Source organism: Triticum urartu, chromosome 2, assembly GCF_003073215.2.
Source record: "Triticum urartu cultivar G1812 chromosome 2, Tu2.1, whole genome shotgun sequence".
Classification (NCBI taxonomy): Eukaryota; Viridiplantae; Streptophyta; class Magnoliopsida; order Poales; family Poaceae; genus Triticum; species Triticum urartu.
Window position 1 is genome coordinate 36,810,643 of NC_053023.1, and position 23,436 is coordinate 36,834,078.

Here is a 23,436-nt window from a genome sequence, read left to right on the forward strand (position 1 = left end):
GAGGTTTGCTCTCCACTCGGTAGGATTTTTTCAAACTTAGGCGAGTGCCGGACTGCAGCTAAGTCTCTAAGTGAGAGAACTTAGGCGAGTGCTGGACTGCAGCTAAGCCCCCGAGTGGGAGGATCGCTCTCCACTCGGTAGGATTTTTTAAACACTTAGGCGAGCACTGGGCTGCAGCTAAGCCCCCGGGTGAGAGGTTTGTTCTCCACTCGGTAGGATTTTTTCAAACTTAGGCGAAACGGATTCGCAGCTAAGTCACCCACTGGGGGATTTCGTATGTAAACAAAAGTGACAACAATTAATGGAACACTCTTGCCTTTGATAAAAACGAACTGCAGGAACTTTTCTTATTACATCTCGTCCAAGGGAGAGCTCAAGTGTAAAAGGGGCGGAGTAGTTCCGCATTCCAAGCTCGTGGCTCGTCGATCTGGCGATCAACACTGTAGAGGTGATATGCTCCATTGTGGAGGACTCTGGTGATGATGAAGGGGCCTTCCCAAGTAGGAGCAAGCTTGTGTGGTTTCTGTTGATCCACTCGGAGGACCAAATCTCCTTCTTGGAAGGCTCGACTCTTCACATTCCGGGCGTGGAATCGACGCAAGTCTTGCTGATAAATGGTCGATCTGATCATGGCCATCTCCCTCTCTTCTTCTAGGAGGTCGACTGCGTCTTGCCGGGCCTGTTCTGCTTCATCTTCGGTGTAAAGCTCGACTCGGGGCGCGTTGTGAAGAAGATCACTTGGCAGAACCGCTTCGGCTCCGTAAACCAGAAAGAATGGAGTTCTTCCAGTCGACCGGTTAGGGGTGGTCCTCAATCCCCACAGAACTGACGGAAGCTCGTCGACCCAAGCACCTGCCGCGTGCTTGAGATCACGCATCAGTCGAGGCTTTAGTCCTTTGAGAATCAGACCATTTGCTCTTTCGGCTTGTCCATTCGACTGGGGATGGGCGACCGATGCGTAGTCGACTCGAGTGCCTTGAGAGGCGCAAAAAGCTCTGAACTTGTCCGAATCGAAGTTTGACCCATTGTCAGTGATGATGCTATGCGGGACTCCATATCTGAATGTTAGCCCTCTGACGAAACTGATAGCAGTGCAAGCATCAAGATTCTTGATAGGCTTAGCTTCAATCCATTTGGTAAACTTGTCGACTGCCACAAGCACATGAGTGAAACCACTTCTGCATGTTCTCAGCGGACCGACCATGTCTAGTCCCCAAACAGCAAAGGGCCAGACGAGTGGAATGGTCTTCAGGGCTGATGCAGGCTTGTGTGACATGTTGGAGTAGAACTGGCACCCTCCACACTTCTCGACTATCTCTTTTGCCATCTCATTTGCTCTAGGCCAGTAGAATCCTGCTCGGTATGCTTTAGCCACAATGGTCCGAGAGGACGCATGGTGGCCACAGGTCCCCGAGTGGATATCATCAAGGATCATCCGACCTTCTTCTGGTGTTATGCATTTCTGACCGACTCCAGTCGCGCTTTCTCTATACAACTGCCCCTTTATGACTGTGAAGGCCTTGGATCGGCGAACGATCTGTCGAGCCTCTTCCTCGTCCTCTAGGAGCTCTTTCCTTAGGATATACGCGATGTACGGTATCGTCCAGTCGGGAGTGATTGCCAAGACTTCCATGATCAGGTCGACCACAGCAGGAACTTCGACTTCAGTCGGATCTGTGGCACTTTTCGGTTGTGGGGCTTCTTCTGTGAAAGGATCCTCCTGGACTGACGGCGAGCGGATGTGCTCCAAAAACACATTGCTGGGAATGGCTTCTCTCTTGGAGCCTATCTTTGCCAGATCATCAGCTGCTTGATTTTTGAGTCGGGGGATGTGATGAAGCTCTAACCCCTCGAATTTCTTTTCTAGCTTTCTCACTGCATTGCAATAACCAGTCATAGCCAGACTTCTGACGTCCCACTCCTTCATCACCTGATTAACCACCAAATCTGAGTTGCCATAGACCATGAGGTGACGGACGCCGAGTGAAATGGCCATGCGCAACCCATACAGAAGTGCTTCATACTCTGCTTCATTGTTGGAGGAACTGAAGTAAATCTGGAGAACGTATCTGAGCTTATCTCCTCGGGGGAGACTAGAACTACCCCAGCACCGGAACCATTCAGCATCTTAGATCCATCGAAGAACATGGTCCAGTGCTCCGAGTGAACTTGAGTCGGAAGCTGCTGTTCAATCCACTCGGCGATGAAATCTGCGATTGCTTGGGACTTAATAGCCTTCTTTGCTTCAAACTTGATATCTAAGGGAAGGAGTTCAATCGCCCACTTGGCCACTCGACCAGTTGCATCTCTGTTATGCAGAATCTCTGACAGTGGGGCGTCGCTGACGACTGTAATGGAGTGGTCAGAGAAGTAATGTGCAACCTTCTTCGTGGTCATGTAAATCCCATATACAAGCTTCTGGTAGTGAGGGTATCTTTGTTTTGAAGGGGTCAAAACTTCAGACAGATAATAGACTGGGCGCTGAACTCTGAAGGCCTTTCCTTCTTCTTCCCGCTCGACCGTGAGTACTGTACTGACAACTTGTCCCGTGGCCGCAATGTACAGCAGCAGAGGCTCTTTGCTGATTGGGGCAGCAAGCACCGGCTGGGTGGAGAGCAGAGCTTTGAGTTCTGCAAACGTTGCGTCAGCTTCTGGAGTCCACTCGAACTTGTCAGACTTCTTCATCAGTCGATAAAGAGGCAACGCTTTCTCACCGAGTCGAGAAATGAATCGACTTAGAGCGGCCAAGCAACCTGTGAGCTTCTGGACATCGTGTATACGCACGAGGCGCTTCATCCGGAGTATGGTGCCAACTTTCTCGGGGTTAGCGTCGATTCCTCGTTCGGAAACGAGAAAACCGAGTAACTTTCCACCTGGAACTCCGAATGTGCACTTTGATGGATTGAGCTTGATATCATATCTCCTGAGGTTAGCAAAGGTTTCAGCAAGGTCAGTCAGTAGGTCGGAACCTTTCCGTGACTTAACCACAATATCATCCATGTATGCTTCTACGTTCCGACTGATCTGAGTGAGCAAACACTTCTGAATCATCCTCATAAACGTGGCTCCAGCATTCTTGAGGCCGAAGGGCATGGTGACATAACAGAAGCACCGAAATGGGGTGATGAAAGCCGTTTTGATCTCGTCAGGTCCATACAGACGGATCTGATGGTACCCTGAATAAGCATCTAGAAAAGACAAACGCTCACATCCCGCGGGCGAGTCCACTATCTGGTCGATGCGGGGGAGAGGGAAATGATCTTTCGGGCAAGCCCGATTGATATGTTTGAAATCAATGCACATGCTAAGTGACTTGTCCTTCTTGGGGACCATGACGACATTGGCGAGCCACTCGGAGTGGTAAATCTCTCGGATGAACTCCGCTGCTAAGAGCCGAGCCACCTCCTCGCCAATGGCTTTCCTCTTCTGGACGGCGGACCGTCGAAGATGTTCTTTCACAGGTTTGAATTTCGGGTCGACTCGCAGACGGTGCTCAGCCAGCCCCCTGGGAACTCCAGGCATGTCAGAAGGCTTCCATGCGAAGACGTCCCAGTTCTCACGGAGGAACTGGATGAGCGCTTCTCCCTATTTGGAGTCGAGCGTCGTCGAGATGTGAGTCGGAGAAGCGTCGGGGTCGGTCGGGCGAATGTGAGCCGTCTTTGTTTCACCGGTCGACTGAAAAGCTGACTCTGAAGCAGGCTTCTTGGCCCGTAGCAATTCACTCGGATCGGCAGTCTTTTGGTACTCTTGCAGCTCGACCACTGCCATCTGAGCATCTGCAATCTTTGAGCCTTTCTGAAAGCACTCTTCTGCCTTCTCCCGATTGCCCGTAACAGTGATTACCCCTTTAGGGCCAGGCATCTTCAGTTTGAGGTACACGTAACATGGTCAAGCCATGAAGCGCGCGTAAGCTGGCCTGCCCAAAATGGCATGATAAGCACTTTGGAAGTCCACAACCTCGAATGTCAACTTTTCCTTGCGGTAATTCTTTGAATCACCGAAAACCACATCAAGAGCAATCTGGCCGAGTGATCGGCTTTCTTGCCAGGAATGACTCCGTGGAAGCTCATGTTACTGGTACTCAGTCTGGACATCGGAATGCCCATTCCTTTCAAAGTTTCGGCGTACAGTATGTTCAGACCACTGCCACCATCCATCAAGACTTTGGTCAGTCGAGTGCCTTCGACAATTGGGTCGACCACCAACGCTTGCCTCCCAGGGGTGGCAATGTGCGTAGGGTGATCAGACTGGTCGAACGTGATGGCAGTCTGAGACCACTTCAGATAACTGGGTGTTGCCGGAGCGACCATATTCACCTCACGGTTGATGACTTTCAGTCGACTTTTGCTCTCGACATCGGCAAAAATCATCAGGGTGGAATTGACTTGGGGGTATCCATCGTCACTATCTTCCTTGTCCTCAACTCTGTCCGACTCTTTTTCCTTGTCTTTGGTTTGTTTGCCCTGAAACTGCTGGATCAGGAGTCGACACTGTCGAGTGGTATGCTTTGGGTAAATGAAATTACCCTCTTCCTCTTTCTTGGTGTGGATGTGGCATGGCAGATCCAAAACATCATTTCCATCTTGATCCTTGACTTTCTTGGGCTTCCAGGGGCCTTTGGGTTTTCCCTTGAAGTTTCCCTGGGCTACGGCCAGGGCCTCCCCAGGAGCGGCTGGCTCGGCCTTCCGCTTCTGTTTTCGACTAGAGTTTCCTCCGGTTTCTTGGGCGACTGCCTTGAGCTTGCCGCTTCGGAGTCGATCTTCGTCTTCACCATTAGCGTACTTGGTGGCAATCTCCATCATCCGATTCAGAGACATCTCTCCAGTTCGGCCGAACTTCAAATTCAACTCTCTGTATTTAACGCCTTCCTTGAAGGCACAAACTGCTTGATGGTCTGGCACATTCTCAACCGAGTGATGCAGCGTGATCCACCTTTGGATGTATTCCCTCAGGGTTTCGTTCGACTTCTGCATGCAAGACCGCAACTCTGTAAGGCCTGCAGGTCGCTTGCATGTTCCTTCAAAGGTTGTGACAAACACTCGGGAGAGGTCCTCCCAGGTGTAGATGCTGCTGGGTGCCAACTGATTCAGCCACGCCCTGGCTGAGCCCTCTAACATGAGAGGCAAATGCTTCATGGCCACCTCATCGTCGCTGCCGCCAATCTGTACAGCCACTCGGTAATCCTCGAGCCAAGTGTCAGGCTTAGATTCACCGGTGAACTTGCTAACCCCAGTCGCCAGCCTGAAATTGGGAGGAATCACTGCGGCCCTGATGGCTCGACTGAAACACTCTGGCCCTGAAACACGTGCTCTGCTGCTGGCGGGCGCATCTCTGTTCTGGCCTTCCCGATGAGCCCTGTTCCTGTCAACCAAGTCTTGAACGAGGACAGACCTCGCGTCAAAGCCTGGGTCCCTGGGGTCGACTGGAATCATTTGCCCGACACTATGAGGGCGTCTGTCATCTTGCCGTCGAGGCGCATATGACCCACTCCTCTGGGGAGGGGTTGGCACTCGACGTCGATCATCACGGTCGAATCGGTGATCATACTGCTCATTCCTCCTGTACTGATCATGCCGGTCGCCACGTCCCTTGCGCCTCGGGGGTGATCTCGGGCTGTGAGCCGACTCGACTGTACCCGTTGCGACGGATCGACTGTGGATCCTGTTCCGCGACTGAGAGACAGCAGAATTCTGGTTTCCCGCCGCCCGGAGCAGTGCTCTGATCCGCAACAAGCCTCTGCCCGCCTCCGACTGGGAGGGCTGACTTGATTCTGCTATACGGGCCGCAGCGGCCAAATTCTGAACTGGGGTTCGGTATACCTGCGGCGGCGGGAAGAGCTGACGCCGACTGGACTCGGGAGCTTGCTGACGTCGACTGGACTCGGGAGCCCGCTGACGCGCTTGCTCGTCGAGTATCCGCTGGAGATTCTCCAGTCGAGTGCGCTCGGCCAGGTTAGCCAAGCGCGCGTCCTCCAAGGCTCGGGCCTCGGGGGTTTCTCCGACAATAGGAGTGTGGAGCGCGTCCATGTTCCGACGGCGAAGCTCCTCTCGTTGTAATGATGTGAGAGGTTCGGGAAGATACTCATCGTGGGGATGCGACGGGTCGCCCCCACCCGCGCCTCCACCAGCGCGAGGGAAACCAGGAGGACTGTGCGTCCCATCGACCGCCAGAACCTCGGCCGCTGGGTCGCTGCTGCAGCACTCGGATGCGGTCTCCGCGGAGCCAGTCGACAGGTCGAACCGGCCGCAGAGGGATTCGTCGGGCTCGATCGCCGCGACTTGCGGGGTGGCCGACTGGCGAGCCACGGCATGTCTCACCCACCTCTGAAGTCTTGACCGACCGGAGCGCTTGCGCCGGTGGGAGGCAGAGCGGGGAGACGATACGGGGGCCGACCGATATTGGGTCGACGGTTGCCGCAGGAGGACGCCACGAACGCATGCGCGGAAATGCGTCGCACCGCGGACGGGGAGCCCGTCGATGTCGAGTGGCGCCTCCTGAAGCCAGGCGGAGTCGTCGGCGATGAACGTGAGCGCGCCGAGACGGATCTCGCGGCCCTCCACCAAAACTCCGCACGAAACCATGATCAAAGGGGATCGAAAAAATCGCAACTTCTCCAATCAGGCGCTAAGACTGCGGCCCCACGGTGGGCGCCAACTGTCGTGGTTCTAACTCTGACAGTGATGTAGGGGGGTAGGTATGGAGAGGCTAGATCTCAGCTATTGGGAAGTTGTAAACACACCAAGATGTACGAGTTCAGGCCCTTCGCGGAGGAAGTAACAGCCCTACGTCTCGGTGCCCGGAGGCGGTCGACTGGATTACTGGCGTGTGAATAACAGGGGTACGAACCCTTCATACTGAGGAGGGGGGTGGCTTATATAGAGTTCGCTGGCCCTCTCCTGCCCCTAGTAATGCAGGGTTTAAGGTACATTTAAGGTTGGGCATTACTGGTAACGCCCCTAGTAAAGTGCTATAATGACCATAAAGACTACTTAATACCCGACCGTTTGCCTGCGGAGTGACTTCGGTCGAGTGGCTAGCTTCATGGTCGAGTGATAGCTTCTTGGTCGAGTGTCTTGAACCCGTCGAGTGGGATACCTTCGAGTCGAGGAAAAGGTGACTTCTCCTAGGGGTGTCCTAGGGTAAGACTCTTTGGTCAGGTCCGTGTCCCTACCCTAGGTACATGTCTTCATCACTAGTCGTTCTCAGAATATGGTTAGCGACAGTCTAGCTTCCTTTGCTAGGTCTGGAGGTAGGATTATAACTTGGTTTGGTTCTGGACCTTCAGTAGCTGTAGAGCTAGCCCTCGCTGATTGTAACTCTTTGGTTTCTGAGTAATACAAGTCTTCTACCCGCAAAAAAAAATTCCTTAGGGTGGGCCGTCCATTCTTCTAGATCCCAGCAAGCGCTCGTTACAACAACTCTCCGGGCCCAACAGCACGTCGCTCTTTTTTCTCTTCCTTTGTGCACGAAAAGACGAAGCGGTTGTTCTCATCTCAAAAAACAAAAAGAAGCAGTTCCAGAAAAAAAAAGCACTCCACCCACCAAATCCATCCCCACCCCCACGAGCGAGAGCGGGAGCCCACCGACGCCGACGCCAACCGCCAATGACCCGCCGCCGACGCCGACACCAACGCCGCGGCTCGCCGCCGGCGCCACCGCCTCCGCCTTCGCTCGAAAACGACGACCTCCTCCGCGAGATCCTGCTCCGTATCCCGCCGCAGCCCTCCTCCCTCCCCCGGGCCTCCGCCGTCTGCAGGCGGTGGCGACGCGTCGCCGTCGACCCCAAGTTCACCGCCCGCTTCCGCGCCCACCACGGGAAGCCACCCCTCCTCGGCTTCTCCCAGCGCCGCGACGACGGCATCGTGTTCGCCCCCGTCCTGGATGCTCCCGACCGCGTCCCTCCCGAGCGCTTGGACCTGCGAATCCGCGATGTGACTCTGAGGCCCACCTCCTCGGGTGCCGCCACGGCCGCGTCCTCGTCTTCGACGTGGCGCGGGCGGAGGTCCTTGTGTGCGATCCCATCACGGGCGAGCAGCGCCGCGTGGCCGTCCCGCCGGAGTTCAAGACGGGCCACGTCAATGGGGCGGTGCTCTGCGCTGACCGCAGCCAGGGCCACATGCACAGCGGCTGCCGCTCCAGCCCGTTCAAGGTGGTCTTGGTGTTCATGCGTAGCCACGATCATCGACCCCTCGCATGCGTCTACTCCTCCGAGATCAACTCATGGGGCCATCTCATCCAGACAGAGGCTCCACACCCAGGTTCGGCTTGTTGCGGTGGTGCTCAGAGCATCCTTATTGGCAATGTTCTTTACTGGCCGTTAAAGCATGCGAAAGACGGCATACTTCAGTTTGATTTGGATAGGCAGAGTCTAGATGTGATCGAGACACCTCTGGGTATGAATGGTTCCCCGCAATCATCAGATCATCCAGGCAGAGGATGGCACTCTTGGTCTCGCCATATTGTCCCACCATTACCATAACATTCAAACGTGGCAGCGGAAGGTCAATTGTCAGGGTGTTGCCACATGGGTGTTGTGGAAGACCACCGAAATGCATGACATTCTTGGGCTCTCTCCTCCGACTGAGGTAGTGAGAAGGGGGTGGAACTGATACTGGGATACGACCAGGATGCTAATGAAATGTTATTGTATCTGGATGGCACTGTCTATATTGTTCAACTGAAGTCGATGCAGTCAAGAAAACTTTGGGAAAGCCTGTCATTCCTTCAACAGTTTCTACACGCCAGGTGATTGTTCATCTTTAGTCCTCATATTGTAGGAGTAACCTAATCTTGTTATGTCTTGTACATGGTTCCTAGAATATCTTTGTTTCAGTTTTTAGATGTTCGGTTGTTCACTAACAACTTAAACTTAGCTACAGATTGTCCCTTTCCTAGATAGATGAACTTGTAGCTGTACTGTTACGTGTATGTTATCGGTCAATATAGACATGCTTATGGCCTTTTTTGTGTCATTATATGATGTAGTTGTCTTCAACCTTGGGACATAGCAAATCAAATGTGAAGTGAGTAATAATGTAAAGGCAAATGTCAAATGATCAACACCTTTTTTTCCCGAAGTTGTTTTCTCTAACCAGGCTTCATTTATTTAAATCTGAATATTCAAGATCACTTCTGGTGGCAGTGTTGCATTTTTGCATGTATTTATTTATTTTGTCTCGTTGACACATGATGAGAGATGAGTTTGCATGAGATAAATCCTAGAAACCATGTCTTACAACATTCTAATTCCCCACCCCAATAAACTAGAGTGTCAGAATGCACCAAAGATGCTGGTTTCAAAAGAATGCACCAAAGATTTATTTTGTGTTGCAGGTATTTCTATGAGATATAACCAGGAATATGATATTTGATATCTACTCCCTGCATTCCTAAATATAAGACGTTTTGGCAGTTCAAATTGTACTGCCAAAACGTCATATATTTAGGAACAGAGGGAGTATTACTTAGCTCTTCCTTGTGTTGCCGAGCTGGTCCGGAATTTGTACTCATTTGTTTATACACTATGTTACAGTAGGTTCTGCCGATATGTATCTGGTTGCTAACAGATTGGCAATTTGGTTTTCTCTATAGGTGAATGAAGGACTGCTGCAGTTCTCACTGAGCTTGTCACATCATATCAATGTGGTCGACGGTATTTACATGTTACCTCAAAAAGGCCTTATTCGGTGTGTGCCTTAGTATAGCCTTAAGCCAGTTGTATGTATATATTTATGTTTTGCTAGTTTCTTGCTTGTCCAAGTATTTGGCAGATATGTAAGATACCTAACTATTTGTGTCTTGACTATACTTTACAAGTTATCTTTTGTCAAGTATTTCTGTTTTCATCTTACGTTGTGTGTGAAGTATCTCTATTTGAATTTCTAACCTGTAACTTGTGCTGCGTGAAGCATTCGGCTAACACACACACTCATGTCGCTGTCATGTTCCTTTCTTATCACTAGTAGAAAAAGGGTCAATCGTGAAGCACATTAGTGCCGGTTTGTATTTGAGCCGGCACTAATGTATACATTAGTGCCGGTTCCAACGGCTAGCCGGGCCGCTTTCATTAGTACCGGTTCGTGGCGAACCTTTAGCACCGGTTCGTGCCACGAACCGGTACTAATGAGAGTGGTGGCAGGATGTTGTCAGACAGGCGCCCCTCCAGCCCCTTTAGTACCGGTTCTTGGAACGAACCGGTACTAAAGGTCGTCCTATATAAACCCTTCGTCCACCAGCACTCTGTTCTTCCCCATTTCCCCTCTCCGGCCCTCTCCTCTGTTCTTCCCTTCTTCCTCTCGAGTTCATCACAAAATTTGCCCAAAATTTGTCAAGATTTGAAGGCCCTCATCCATTCAAATGATCACAAAGGTTAGCAACTTTGTCCTTTCATCTCTCATTGCTAGATTAGCTCTTACATTGGTTTATATAGTGATTAATTTGTGAGTTTAGTAATTTGGGAGGATATATATATATATATATATATATATGTGCTAGTATTTGATTTATATGCAATTTGAGGTCAAAAATAACACTTAGTTTGCATATGTAGGTGTGGTTTACTTAGTGCCTTCTAAATCTCCATCGTAGCCACCGTCGATCGCCCGCACCGTCCCGTCGCCGGCACCACCTTGTGGTGAGCCTCTTGTTCATGAAATTTTATATAAAAATTGATGGGTGTGATTTGGATATATAGTTACTCGTATAATTATCTTACCCGTACGTTGTTTGTTATACATATAGTGCCATGGTTTTGATATCCGTCCCCGTCGGCCCTAGTCCTTGTTATGATTCGGGTGTGGTATGTATATTCTTTTTTAAAACTAGTTGCATTTCGTGTTTATGACAAATTATGCCCATCAAGTTAACATAGAAATTTTTTCTAGGAGGTATCTGAACCTGAAATTCCAACCGACCCTATTGCCGAGAGGTTAAATTTAGTTGAAAGAGAAAACGAGTACTTGAAAGAAAAATTGAAAAGAATTGAGGGGGAGAAGATGGAATTGGAGTTGCATGTTGCCGATGTCGTCGATGATCACAAGATCAAGATGGAGAAAATGCACTTGAAGATTAGAAAGATTAGAAAATATGCCATCGATAGTGAGGCTTGGTATCATTATGTTGTTGGATCCATTGTTACCTTAGTTGCGATCTTGATCGTATTTGTTGTTGCATTTAAATGCTTTAGCTAGAGAGTTATTTGTTTGTTGCATTTAAGTGTTGTATGAACTTTATGTATGAACTTGTATTAATTTGGTCTATTCGGTGTTGTGTAATGAAGATGAGCCGGCAATGGATGTACGATGACCGATGCTCTCCCCAGTTCGTTGAGGGCGTGCGTACTTTTCTGCTTGCGGCTGAGGCAAACAAGCGGGCGGATGGTTTTATGCCTTGTCCATGTGCTCACTGTAAGAATGGTCACAATTACTCTACGTCAAGAACCATTCACGTCCACCTGTTTAAGACCGGTTTCATGCCCCATTATAATGTTTGGACCAAGCACGGAGAAAGAGGGGTTATGATGGAAGACAATGAAGAAGAAGAGGACGACGACAGCTATCCTGGCCATGGGTTCCCTGAATACGATGATACAACAATGGGAAGCGGAGAAGCTGAGCCGGCAATGCGGGGAAGAAGCTGAAGAAGAGGCATCAGATGAGCCCGTTGATGATCTAGGTCGGGCCATTGCCGATGCAAAGAGAAACTGCGCAAGTGATTTGGAGAAGAAGAAGTTGCAGCGCATGTTAGAGGATCACAAAAAATTGTTGTACCCGAATTGCGTAGGTGACAAGAAAAAGCTGGGCACCACACTGGAATTGCTGCAATGGAAGGCAGAGAATGGTGTATCTGACAAGGGATTTGGAAAGTTGCTGGTAATGATAAAGGATATGCTTCCAAAGGACAACGAATTGCCCGAGAGTACGTACGAAGCAAAGAAGGTTGTCTGCCCTCTAGGGTTAGAGGTGCAGAAGATACATGCATGCCCTAATGATTGCATCCTCTACCGCAGTGAGTACGAGGATTTGAACGCTTGCCCGGTATGTGGTGCATTGCGCTACAAGATCTGCCGCGATGACCCTGGTGATGTCGAGGGCCGGCGCCCCAGGAAGAAGATTCCTGCCAAGGTGATGTGGTATGCTCCTATAATACCACGGTTGAAACGTTTGTTCCAAAACAAAGAGCATGCCAAGGCGATGCGATGGCACAGAGAAGACCGTAAGAAAGACGGAAAGTTGAGAGTACCCGCTGACGGGTCGCAGTGGAGAAAAATCGAAAGAAAGTACGGGAAGGAGTTTGCCGATGACGCAAGGAGCGTATGGTTTGGTCTAAGCACAGATGGCATTAATCCTTTTGGGGAGCAGAGCAGCAACCATAGCACCTGGCCTGTGACTCTATGTTTGTATAACCTTCCTCCTTGGTTGTGCATGAAGCGGAAGTTCATTATGATGCCAGTGCTCATCCAAGGCCCTAAGCAACCCGGCAACGACATTGATGTGTACCTAAGGCCATTAGTTGAAGAACTCTTACAACTATGGAATGGAACAGGTGTACGTGCGTGGGATGAGCACATGGGGGAAGAATTTGACCTAAAGGCGTTGTTGTTCGTGACCATCAAAGATTGGCCTGCTCTCAGTAACCTTTCAGGACAGACAAACAAGGGATACCGCGCATGCACGCACTGTTTGGACGATACCGACAGTATATATTTGGCTAATTGTAAGAAGAATGTGTACCTGGGACATCGTCGATTTCTTCCGAGCAGGCATCCCGTAAGAAAGAAAGGCAAGCATTTCAAAGGTGAGGCAGATCACCGGACGAAGCCTCGCCACCGTACTGGTGCTGATGTACATGATATGGCCAAGGATTTGAAGGTGGTCTTTGGAAAGGGTCCTGGTGGACAACCTGTTCCGAATGATGCTGACGGACGCGCACCCATGTGGAAGAAGAAATCTATATTTTGGGACCTGCCCTATTGGAAAGACCTCGAGGTCCGCTCCGCAATCGACGTGATGCACGTGACGAAGAATCTTTGTGTGACCCTGCTTGGCTTCTTGGGCGTGTATGGGAAGACAAAAGATACACCTGAGGCACGGGAGGACCAGCAACGTATGCACGGAAAAGACGGCATACATCAGGGTCATGCAAGCTATGCTCTTACCAAAGAAGATAAGGAAATCTTCTTTGAATGCCTGCTCAGTATTAAGGTACCGTCTGGCTTCTCGTCGAATATAAAGGGAATAATAAACATGGCAGAGAAAAAGTTCCATAACCTAAAGTCTCATGACTGCCACGTGATTATGACGCAACTGCTTCCGGTTGCATTGAGGGGGCTTCTACCGGAAAATGTTCGATTAGCCATTGTGAAGCTATGTGCATTTCTCAATGCAATCTCTCAGAAGGTAATCGATCCAGAAATCATACCGAGGTTACAGAATGATTTGGTGCAATGTCTTGTCAGTTTCGAGTTGGTGTTCCCACCATCCTTCTTCAACATCATGACGCACGTCCTAGTTCACCTATGCGAAGAGATTAACGTTTTGGGTCCTGTATTTCTACACAATATGTTCCTCTTTGAGAGGTTCATGGGAGTCTTAAAGAAATATGTTCATAACCGTGCTAGGCCAGAAGGAAGCATCTCCAAGGGTCGTCAAAATGAGGAGGTCATTGAGTTTTGTATTGACTTTATTCCTGACCTTAAGCCGATTGGTGTTCCTGAATCGCGGCATAAGGGCAGACTGGATGGAAAAGGCACGCTAGGAGGGGAACAAATAATATGTATGGACGGACATTCTCTCACTGAAGCACACTACACAGTTCTACAGAATTCTGCCTTGGTGGCTCCGTATATGGATGAACACAAGAATTTGCTACGCTCCAAACACCCGGAGCGGTCTGATGACTGGATTACACGTGAACAAACCAGGAGTTTCGCCAGCTGGTTGCAAGCACGTACCATGCATGACACCTCTATTGAAGATGACCTGTACTTGCTGTCCCAGTTACCATCTTCGAATATAATGACTTTCAAAGGGTACGAGATAAATGGTAATACATTTACATGATCGCCCAAGATAAGAAGAGCACCAACCAAAACAGTGGTGTCCCCTTTGATGCAGAAACCAAGACGGGAAAGGAAACATATTATGGTTATATACAGGACATATGGGAACTTGACTATCGACGTGGTTTGAAGGTCCCTTTGTTTCGGTGCAAATGGGTCAATATGACACGAGGCGGGGTAACGGAAGACCCGCAGTACGGAATGACAACAGTGGATCTCAACAATCTTGCGTATGCAGACGAACCATTCGTCCTAGCCAATGATGTGGCACAGGTTTTCTATGTGAAGGACATGTCTACCAAGCCAAGAAAAAGAAAAGATAAGGAAGCGAATGCATCGTACGATGAGTCAAAGCGGCACATAGTTCTTTCTGGGAAGAGAAACATCGTGGGAGTGGATGACAAGACAGACAAGTCAGAAGATTATGAAAAGTTTGATGAAATTGCTCCATTCACAGTGAATATTGACCCGAGCATCCCGTTAAATGATGAAGATTTTCCATGGCTACGACGCAAAGGAACACACGCGAAGAAAAAGTTTCACACCCAAAGATCTGAGATGTGATCGTCTTAGCTATCATCACTTTCTTCTGTGTTTCACACCCAGGAGGGAATCTCTGTAATAGTTAGGGTAGCTAGTTATGTGTTTTGGCATTTGAAACGCGAAGAAATTTTATGTGCAAGCAAATTCTTTCATGCATTTATTGATTTTTTCAGCTAAATGACCCTGAAATTGAAAAGCATTTCAAATGAACTCAGAAAAGGATGAAAGTTGGCATGGTATCATAATTTCACCCACATAGCATGTGCAAAAAAGTAGAGAGGGTTACCGCAAAAACTGGATACACTTCGTGTACAAAATGGACAATCTGTTTCGAAGTATCAGGGTTTCGGACGAAAACTCATCCGTTACAAAGGCATTTCATTTTTAAATAACTTAAGCATTACCAAATTGAATATAATGATAAAACACACAAATATTAAACATAATAAAAAAGAATCACTGGAAAATGTATTTTTAAAGTTAAGTTATTCACAAACTAGTGATTCACACAAATTTCAAATAATTCAAAATTTAAACTATTCAAATTTAAAAACTACCGCACTAACTGAAAGTTTCTAAAAACTATCAAAAATATTCACAAAGAAACTCTAAATACAGCAAAAAACAACTAAAAATAAATAAAACTAAATAAATAAAGCAGAAAAGAAAAAACTAAATGAAAAAAGCCCACCTACCGGGCCACAGCGGCCTGCATACGACTAGAAACCCAACCTGTTGTTGGGCCAGGATGCAGGCCCGCAAGCCCAATAGGCCCCACAGGGCAGAGTAGCAGAGGTAGGCCCAGAAGGCCTGCTTTAGAGAGGAGCTCGAGACAGCAACGGCGGCGGGGCTTATAAGCAGGTGTGAGCACCCTTCGGCTAGCGAGGTGGGACTAAACTTCTGCGCCCCTCGCCTGGCAGCGCAACCCCTTTAGTACCGGGTCGTGGCACCAACCGGTACTAAAGGGGGGCCTTTAGTACCGGTTGGAGCCAGGAACCGGTACTAAAGGGGGGTGCTCCCCCCCGCTTGGCCTGGCCAAAACAGGCCTTTAGTACCGGTTGGTGGCTCCAACCGGTACTAAAGGTTCCCCTATATAAGAAACACTTCGAAAATTTTCAATTTATCATCTCCCACTTCTCTCTGCCGCCGCCCCGTCCCGCGTCGTCGCCGCCCCCGTCGCGCCGTCCCTGCCGACTCCGCGACGCCCCCGTCCTCGTCGCGTCGTCCCCGTCGACTCCGCGGCACCCCCGTCGCCGTCCCGGTCGCCGATCCCCTCGCTTCGCCGTCGCCGTCGCCTTTGGATCAACCTCGCCCTCGCCGTCGCCGTCGCCTCGACCTTGCCCGCGCGCGCTGTGAGCCCCTCCCCCGGCCCCTCTCCTCCCTCCAATCGATCGTAGCGCACACCGGCGCCGACCGTGCGCACACACACGCGCGCGCGCACACACACACTACATGCACACACACACACACACACACACTACACACACACTAGACGCGCACACACACACAATTTTTCTGTTTTTAGCTTTTAGTTTTTTCTGTTTTTCTGTTTTTCATACAAAGTTTTAGATGAATTAATTAATTAGATTAGATTAATGTCAAATAGTATGTAGAAATGTTAGTTATAATATATATAATGTCAAATGTTATAGAAATGTTAGTTATATAGAAATGTTAGAAATTTTGGAAATGTTAGTTTTAGCTAGCTAGATGAATTAGATTAATTTCAAATTGTTAGACGATGATCGATGTTTTTTTAGTTTCTTATATTTTTAGTTATAAAATTTAGAATTTGCATATATGAAATCATCACAATCCATCATTTAAAAAATGTTACTTTACTTTTGCGGCATATAGTATTTTGTTGTCGATGATGCCCGGCCCGCATCCTCGCCGTCGACACGTCCGCGACGACGTCCTACTTCAGAGGACCCATGTCCGGGACTGGGCTCCGCCGGGCTGGCACTGGGAGGTGCTACCTTCAGGGGCGCAACGCTTGGTGAGGAACTCGGCCCCGGGTCCCATCGTCGACCCTCATCTCCTTTGGTGGCATTCACGTGGGCCACTTTCGGTGCGGAGGGAGCCGGCCCCGCCGGAGGTGGTACGTCGCCGTGTCAGGGAGGAGGACGAGCACGTCCATCGCTACATGGCTGCTATGGACGTCAGGTTCTCCAATACCTGGCAGGTTCTTTGGGGAGATCACCCGAGCTATGATCCAGTGATGATTCCTTCTCTTTGGGTGTCCACCGCCCGCACCTCAGGAACCGCGAGTGGCCTAGATTACTCTGTACTATTCGATCTTTATTAGCTAGCTAGTGATGTATTCAATATTATATCTGTTATTCGAGATGATGTATTCGAGATTATATCTATTATTCGAGACGATGTATTCGAGATTATATCTATTATTCGAGACGATGTATTCGAGATTATATCTATTATTCGAGATTATACTAAATTGTTTTATATTTCTTTTGGCATAGTTAAATAAAAGCTATGGCGGACAATACCGACAGAGAGAGAGAACAGACCATGCTCGATATCATACGCGGGCCAGATGATGATCAGAATGAAGAAGATTTTGACGGCTCCGAATTTCTAAATAACACCGGAGAGGGTGATATGATATTCGATCGCGACGACCGAGAAGATGAAGTCATGAACTACGACGAAGAACATGTTGATCCTGAAACAACAAACACCGGCGAGGTATATATATTTATATAAGCAGGAATCTGGTGATCATCGCATGTTTTAAATGAGTTGAAGATATATTAACGAATCGATCTTTCTTCTTTCAGCCATCCGGATCGAGCAAATCTTCAGGCAAAAGGACGAAACGAGGCCCGAACAAAAAGTTGAAGGAGGGCGTAAAGTACAATATCGAGGCAATCAGACCTAATGGCGAACCATTAGCGCCTAAGAAGATTGCGGACAAGTTCGTTCATCAGTGCGGAGTTATTGTGAAGGACCAACTCCCGATCTCCCTTCAAGAATGGAGAAAGCCAGCAAATCCACGTCCAGATGTTACTTTTGTCGACGAGAAGCAAAAAAATCTGCTTTGGGAAACTCTCATGGAACATTTCACCTTACCAGATAATTTCACAGAAGCAGACGTGCGGAAAGTCAAGGACGCTGCTTTTAGGAAGATGGCGGTTGCATTCAAGAACCACAAGAGAATGACGTGGGAGAAGTACGTCAAGGGAGGAAGGAAGACTCCAGTATTCGAGGGGATACTAGAGAATCAAAGTGCTCATTGGGATGATTTCGTGAAATTCAAGGATTCAGAATTAGCTAAGGAACGGTCGAGAATAAACAAGAAGAATGCCGGAAAAAAGGATAAGTTCCATAAGCTGGGGCCAGGTGGCTACGCGGTGGCAATGCCTAAGTGGGATAAGTATGAGAAAGAGATGGAGGATGCAGGTGTCACTCCGGTTAGTAAGAGCTGGGCCCCCAGGTGCAGGACTTGGTTCTATGCGCATGGGGGGGAGTTGGACCCGAAGACAGGCAATGTTTCGACGAAGGCATGTCTGAACGGAGCCGACGATGCGCTACTTGTTGCAATAGAAGAGGCTCGATCGGGGGTGTTCCAGCCCAACAGAGAGAACGACGAGCTTACGCGTGCCCTGGGAAATCCTGAACACCCGGGAAGAACACGAGGCAAGGGCGCTATTCCGTGGTATGAGGGGTTTTCGGACTGGAACGCCGACTACAGAACCCGTGCGAGAAAGAAGATTGCGGAGGAGAAGAAGAGGAAGATGGAGGAGGAGCAAAGGAAGCTCGACTATGAACGCCTTCAAGGCCTAGAAGCAAGTCAAGTGGAATTGGCAGCTAAATTCCAGCGGCAGCAGGAGCAGATCGACTCACTTAGCCAGCAAAGGGGGTCTCAGCAGCTCCAGCAGCTAGCGGATGATCCAGCATTGGATACCACCGCCCCATCCATGCCGAGAAGCAGCGTGGGTTCCGCCCCGGGCGACGCAGTAGTGCTGGATAGATACCCCGTGGATGACATCACGGAGAACACTAACTGCGAGCTACACTTCAAAATGAAGAACATATCCATGAAGGTGGCGGACGCCGTTGCTTTTTCAAATTCCCCCCAGGCAACCTTCCATTGCAACCCGATTCCAGCGGGCTATGCTCGTGTCTTGGTTGATGAGGTGGTGGACCAATATTCGGGGCTAGAGCTTGACATTCCTGGAGGTGATGAGGAGCACACACTCGGAGATGCCAAACATCGTATCATCCTATGGAGAAAGGATTGCATCATTTTTCGAAGGCCACCGACACCACGTCACCCGACTCCTCGTCGAAGTCCGCCACCGAGTCAGCAGACTCCCGCTCCTCCAAGTCCACCAACGCGTGAGGCCACTCCTCCTCCTCCAAGTCCGGCAAAGTGTCAAGCCACTCCTCCTCCAAGTCCGGCACAGCTTCAGGCCACTCCTCCTCGTCCAACTCAGCCCCGTCAGCCGTCTCCGCCGCCTCAGCAATCACAGAAGAGACACCCCGCAGCTATGGTGCGTAGCGGTACCAGTCGAGGTCATAGTACAAGAAGTACAGGCGGAGGCAAGCGATATAAATATGGTCCAAACCTCACTACTCCTCTTCCTGTGAGGGCTTACGACAGGACCGAGGAGCAAACCAATGCCATAGTGCGGGCAGAAGTCGACGCCCATTTTGGACCGAAACCGCCACCGCCGCCAAGGGAGAAAGTGCCTGTGGAAGTAGTTGACCACTTCATTCGTATGGCTCAACCACCAGCTCCTAAGCCTGTTGACACAGACTATGAGCGCCACATCAGGAAGTTACATCGACAACGTCTACAGAAGGAGGCGAGCTCGAGCTCGAGCAAACAACAAGCAGCTGTCGAAAAATGCGGGAAAACCGTTGCCCAGCTGGGAGAACAGGCGGCGCAATCGACCCCCCCGCTTGTTGTGCCGACAACACATGACAGTACGCGCGCCCAATATTATTGTGGCCAAACAGTTTACGTTCCCGAGGTGGGCGATGTGGTAATAACCCAGGAGCATATAATGCAGGCTGAAGAACTCAAGATCACTGTTGGACAACTCCTCGAGATCGAGGACATGCCTGTGATTACAGAGGAGGAAATAAAACGGAAATATGTCCGGGGCCAACCTTTGGTCAAGCCAGAAGATGTCAAGAAGCTCCCAACGAGAATGTATGAATTGCATCAATGGTACATGGACATTACCAAGAGATCCGATCGAGAGTCCCTCATGGTGTATGTCAAGAATGATCATTACTACCATGAGAAAGCTGTGCCCGTTGAGTATTCTGAACTGTTTCAGTTATACAATCAAGACGCACTCGACAAATCTATCGTCAGTTGCTATTGTCTGTAAGTGATTTCTTTCTGTAATTTAAGTCTCAAGCTAGCTGTAGTGATCCTTTTGATCAATCATTACCTGTAATTATCCTCACTATATTCTTTTCTGTGGTATTATGCAGGATAAAGATGTATGAAATGAGAAAAGGTGGACGCTATGGCATTGGGTTCATTGACCCAAACACCGTTAATCAATACACATGGAAAATGAGCAAGTATTATGAAAAGCAGGTAGAGGACAGCATGCTAGAGTTCTTGAAGCGCCTCAAATACAATGAAGATATACTACTTCCTTACAACTTCGAGTGAGTCACACTTTCTTGTACTACAAATTCTCTGTTTTTGCCTACTAGCTAGCTACATGTTTTTGCTTACATATGCCCGCTTAATTAAGACATGCAAACGTGTGTGCATGCAGATTTCACTGGATCTTGTGTATCATTAAAGTTGACGCCGGAACAGTTGAAATACTGGACTCGCTACTCAAAGCAAATAGTGACTACAACATCTTGTATGGGATAGTCAACAGGTAATTTCAATCATTATTAACTATATATCTCAGCCTATTTAGTTCGTCATTTCATGATATGAACTATTTAATAACCCCTTTATTCATTTTCTTTGTCGGCGGGCAGGGCTTGTGCAAGGTTCATCAGCGTCACGGAAGGCGAATGGAAACCACAGCTGAAATGGTTTCGATCCAAGGTAAGTAATTAAGTAGTACTAGCTAGCTAGCTAGCTGCCATCTCTTTAATTATCATGCTTGATTAATTATTATCTGATCAAATTGAATTCCATTCTCGTAATAAAGGCCCTGAAGCAGGCGCAGGGGACTAATCTGTGTGCATACTGCGTTTGCGAGAACATTCGCATGATGGCGTCCGAAAGGAGCAGATCTCAAAGACAGGAATGGGTACGCTTGTCAGAACACTATTCACAATTTTTACACCATTATCGATATCTAGTCACGCAACTAATACACATGCATATTGATCTCCTTCTTAACAGTTCAAAGAGGTGCGGGACAAGCTCCTAGAAACGGAGCGCGTAGAAGCACTTCAAGAGGAAATAGCGGAATTTTTGCTCGACCAGGTCATAAATCCGAAGGGAGAATACTATTACCCGCTACCGCCCCCATCGAACATGTCATGAACCACTTCCAATTGTCATCGTGCTCCGAAGGCACCAATTAGGCTAATGCCACTGGCTCCGAAGGCAACATGCATATGTAGGAGAAATTGTATATAGCTATACATGTGTGTATGTGTAAATTAATATGGTGGTTTGTGAGACATTGATGATATATATATATGATTGGTTCTACTAGAAATTCTATTTATATATATATATATATATACACACACACAATGTGTAGTACCGTAAAATACCAGCAAACGAAAAAGAATTAAAATGGAAAACACAAAATTAAATGAAAAAGAAATCATAAAACCAAAAATCCCCCAAACATTTTAGTATCGGTTGGTGTTACCAACCGGTACTAAAGGGCTCCCGGCCCCCGGAGCTGGCTCGTGCCACGTGGTTGCCGTTTAGCACCGGTTCGTGCTGAACCGGTACTAAAGGGAGGGGGGGGGCGCCTTTAGTGCCGAAATGTTAGTGCCGGTTCCGAAACCGGCACTAAAGGGCCTTACGAACCGGTGCTAATGGCCCGTTTTCTACTAGTTATGGTGCTTTCATGTAACGGCTTATTAACGTCTGGGGGTAAAAGAAAAGCTGAACATGTACTCCTTCCGATCCTTGAGCTGGACGCTGCCATTTGGAGAAGAAGCTGCACGTTGGGTACAAATTCCTACAGTTTCAGACAGGTGAACATCGCAAACTGATGAAGTTTGTGGCTCCAAAACTGCTCAAGCTTCTCTCCAAAAAACAACAGCAGCAGCAAAACCACAAGATTATAGACGTGATTTGACCGCCATTTCTTCACTGACCTGCCCATGGAAAGTGCTAGGATGGGTACCACATCCATAAAAAAAAAGGGGGGGGGGGCATTTAATAAGTAAGAAATCTCAGCTTAACTAGTTTGAACAGTTAACAATGAAGCAAATGTTTTCATGTTGTAGAAGTAAGGAAATATTAGCGAGAATGATGGATTATTCCGAACTACCACAAAGTTAAACTAAATGCCTTTCAGAAGTTGTGTGTACATACATTTATTTTGAGAGTAAATTAGGGTTTGTTTGATGGCTGGCAGAAAGCTGCACTTTCAGATGTTGAGTGTGCACTTGAGAGTAAATTAGGATTAGCTTGGACAGCGGGTCTATTTCATAAGGAATTGCACTTTGCGGCAGAGCTACTAGCTATGGTAATGTACTTTAGCTCGCAAATGTGTGCTGTTGGTGCTTGGGGTGACTAGAGAGTTTGAGCGTATAGACTGAATATATTTCACCAAAGACCTGCTTACTGAATATATTTCAAGACAGTGTGGGTTGAGAGGTAAGAAAAATAACTTAGATCAAGTCCACCATAGATCCCTAAATGTGAAAAACAAGTAATAAAACATCTATCTAAAAAACCTAAATCTATGCTTGCCACCGTCGGTCTGGCCATCACCGTCGCCATCAGAGGTCTTCAGTTTTGTTTGTGCAACTCAAAATTGAGGAGAGAAATGAAGTTTGGTTAGAGAGATGGTGATGTGTGCGCGGCCTGGTTGGTACTCTGCATTCTTTGTTCATCCTGCGGTGGTGGTTCTGTCTGTGAAAGCGTGCCGTTGTTATAATGTCAGTTGTGTGGCCACAACAATTCATCAACCATCAAAATCCCAGACAACCAAACGCTACTTTTTTTCCGACGATGCTGGTTGCACTGACAGAAGAGAGAACCTACTGACAATCAAACGCTACGGCTGATAAACCCAGCGGCAAGAAAAAGATTTAAATTTGGGTATTGTAGGGCTTTACCCAGTCCCGAAGGAGAAGGAGCCCTTTCAGAAATTCTCAGTGGCCCACCACAGAGGGAGTGCCAAAGAGGGGGTTTGAAATAGTTTTCAACCAGCAATTGACGCGCCTCGGTATTACCTCACTAGCTGCGTCATTGCCCCAAGCGCAAAGATGCCGTCCAACGTGGGCGCCCCCCTCCCTCTTATAGCCGAGCTCTGCACCCAGCCCCTCGTAGCTAGCCGAGGTGGGACTAATAACGTTCTCAGTCGTTCTCAGACGCTGCCGGCCTTCTCTCACGTCGGTTCAGCATCGACCAGGCTTTTTCCTTTCCTACGCTGCCGGCCGGCCGGTCAGTGAGGCCCATCGATCTGGCTGGCCTAGGCGCGTATATACAGCAGGCTCTCTATCTGAGCCCAAGACTCACACGATTCTCTAACTATCTTTTCACAAATCCCTCAAAGAAAAATCTATCTTTTCACCAAAAAAAAAAAAGATTCTCTATCTCTCTGAAGAAGGCGTGATTCAAAATTTGGAACCTCCTTCTTTTCTTCTGCGATGTTAAGTTTGAAAGGTTTGAAGGTACACAATGC

At 48.5% G+C, this 23,436-nt stretch overlaps 1 non-coding gene across 1 annotated transcript; it reads right to left on the reverse strand.

Moving 5' to 3' along the window:
• Positions 1 to 22,859: 22,859 nt before the first annotated feature.
• LOC125541956 lies at positions 22,860 to 23,019 on the reverse strand. Its single transcript, XR_007297746.1, has one exon. It is a non-coding gene; the product is annotated as a U4 spliceosomal RNA (small nuclear RNA).
• Positions 23,020 to 23,436: the final 417 nt, after the last annotated feature.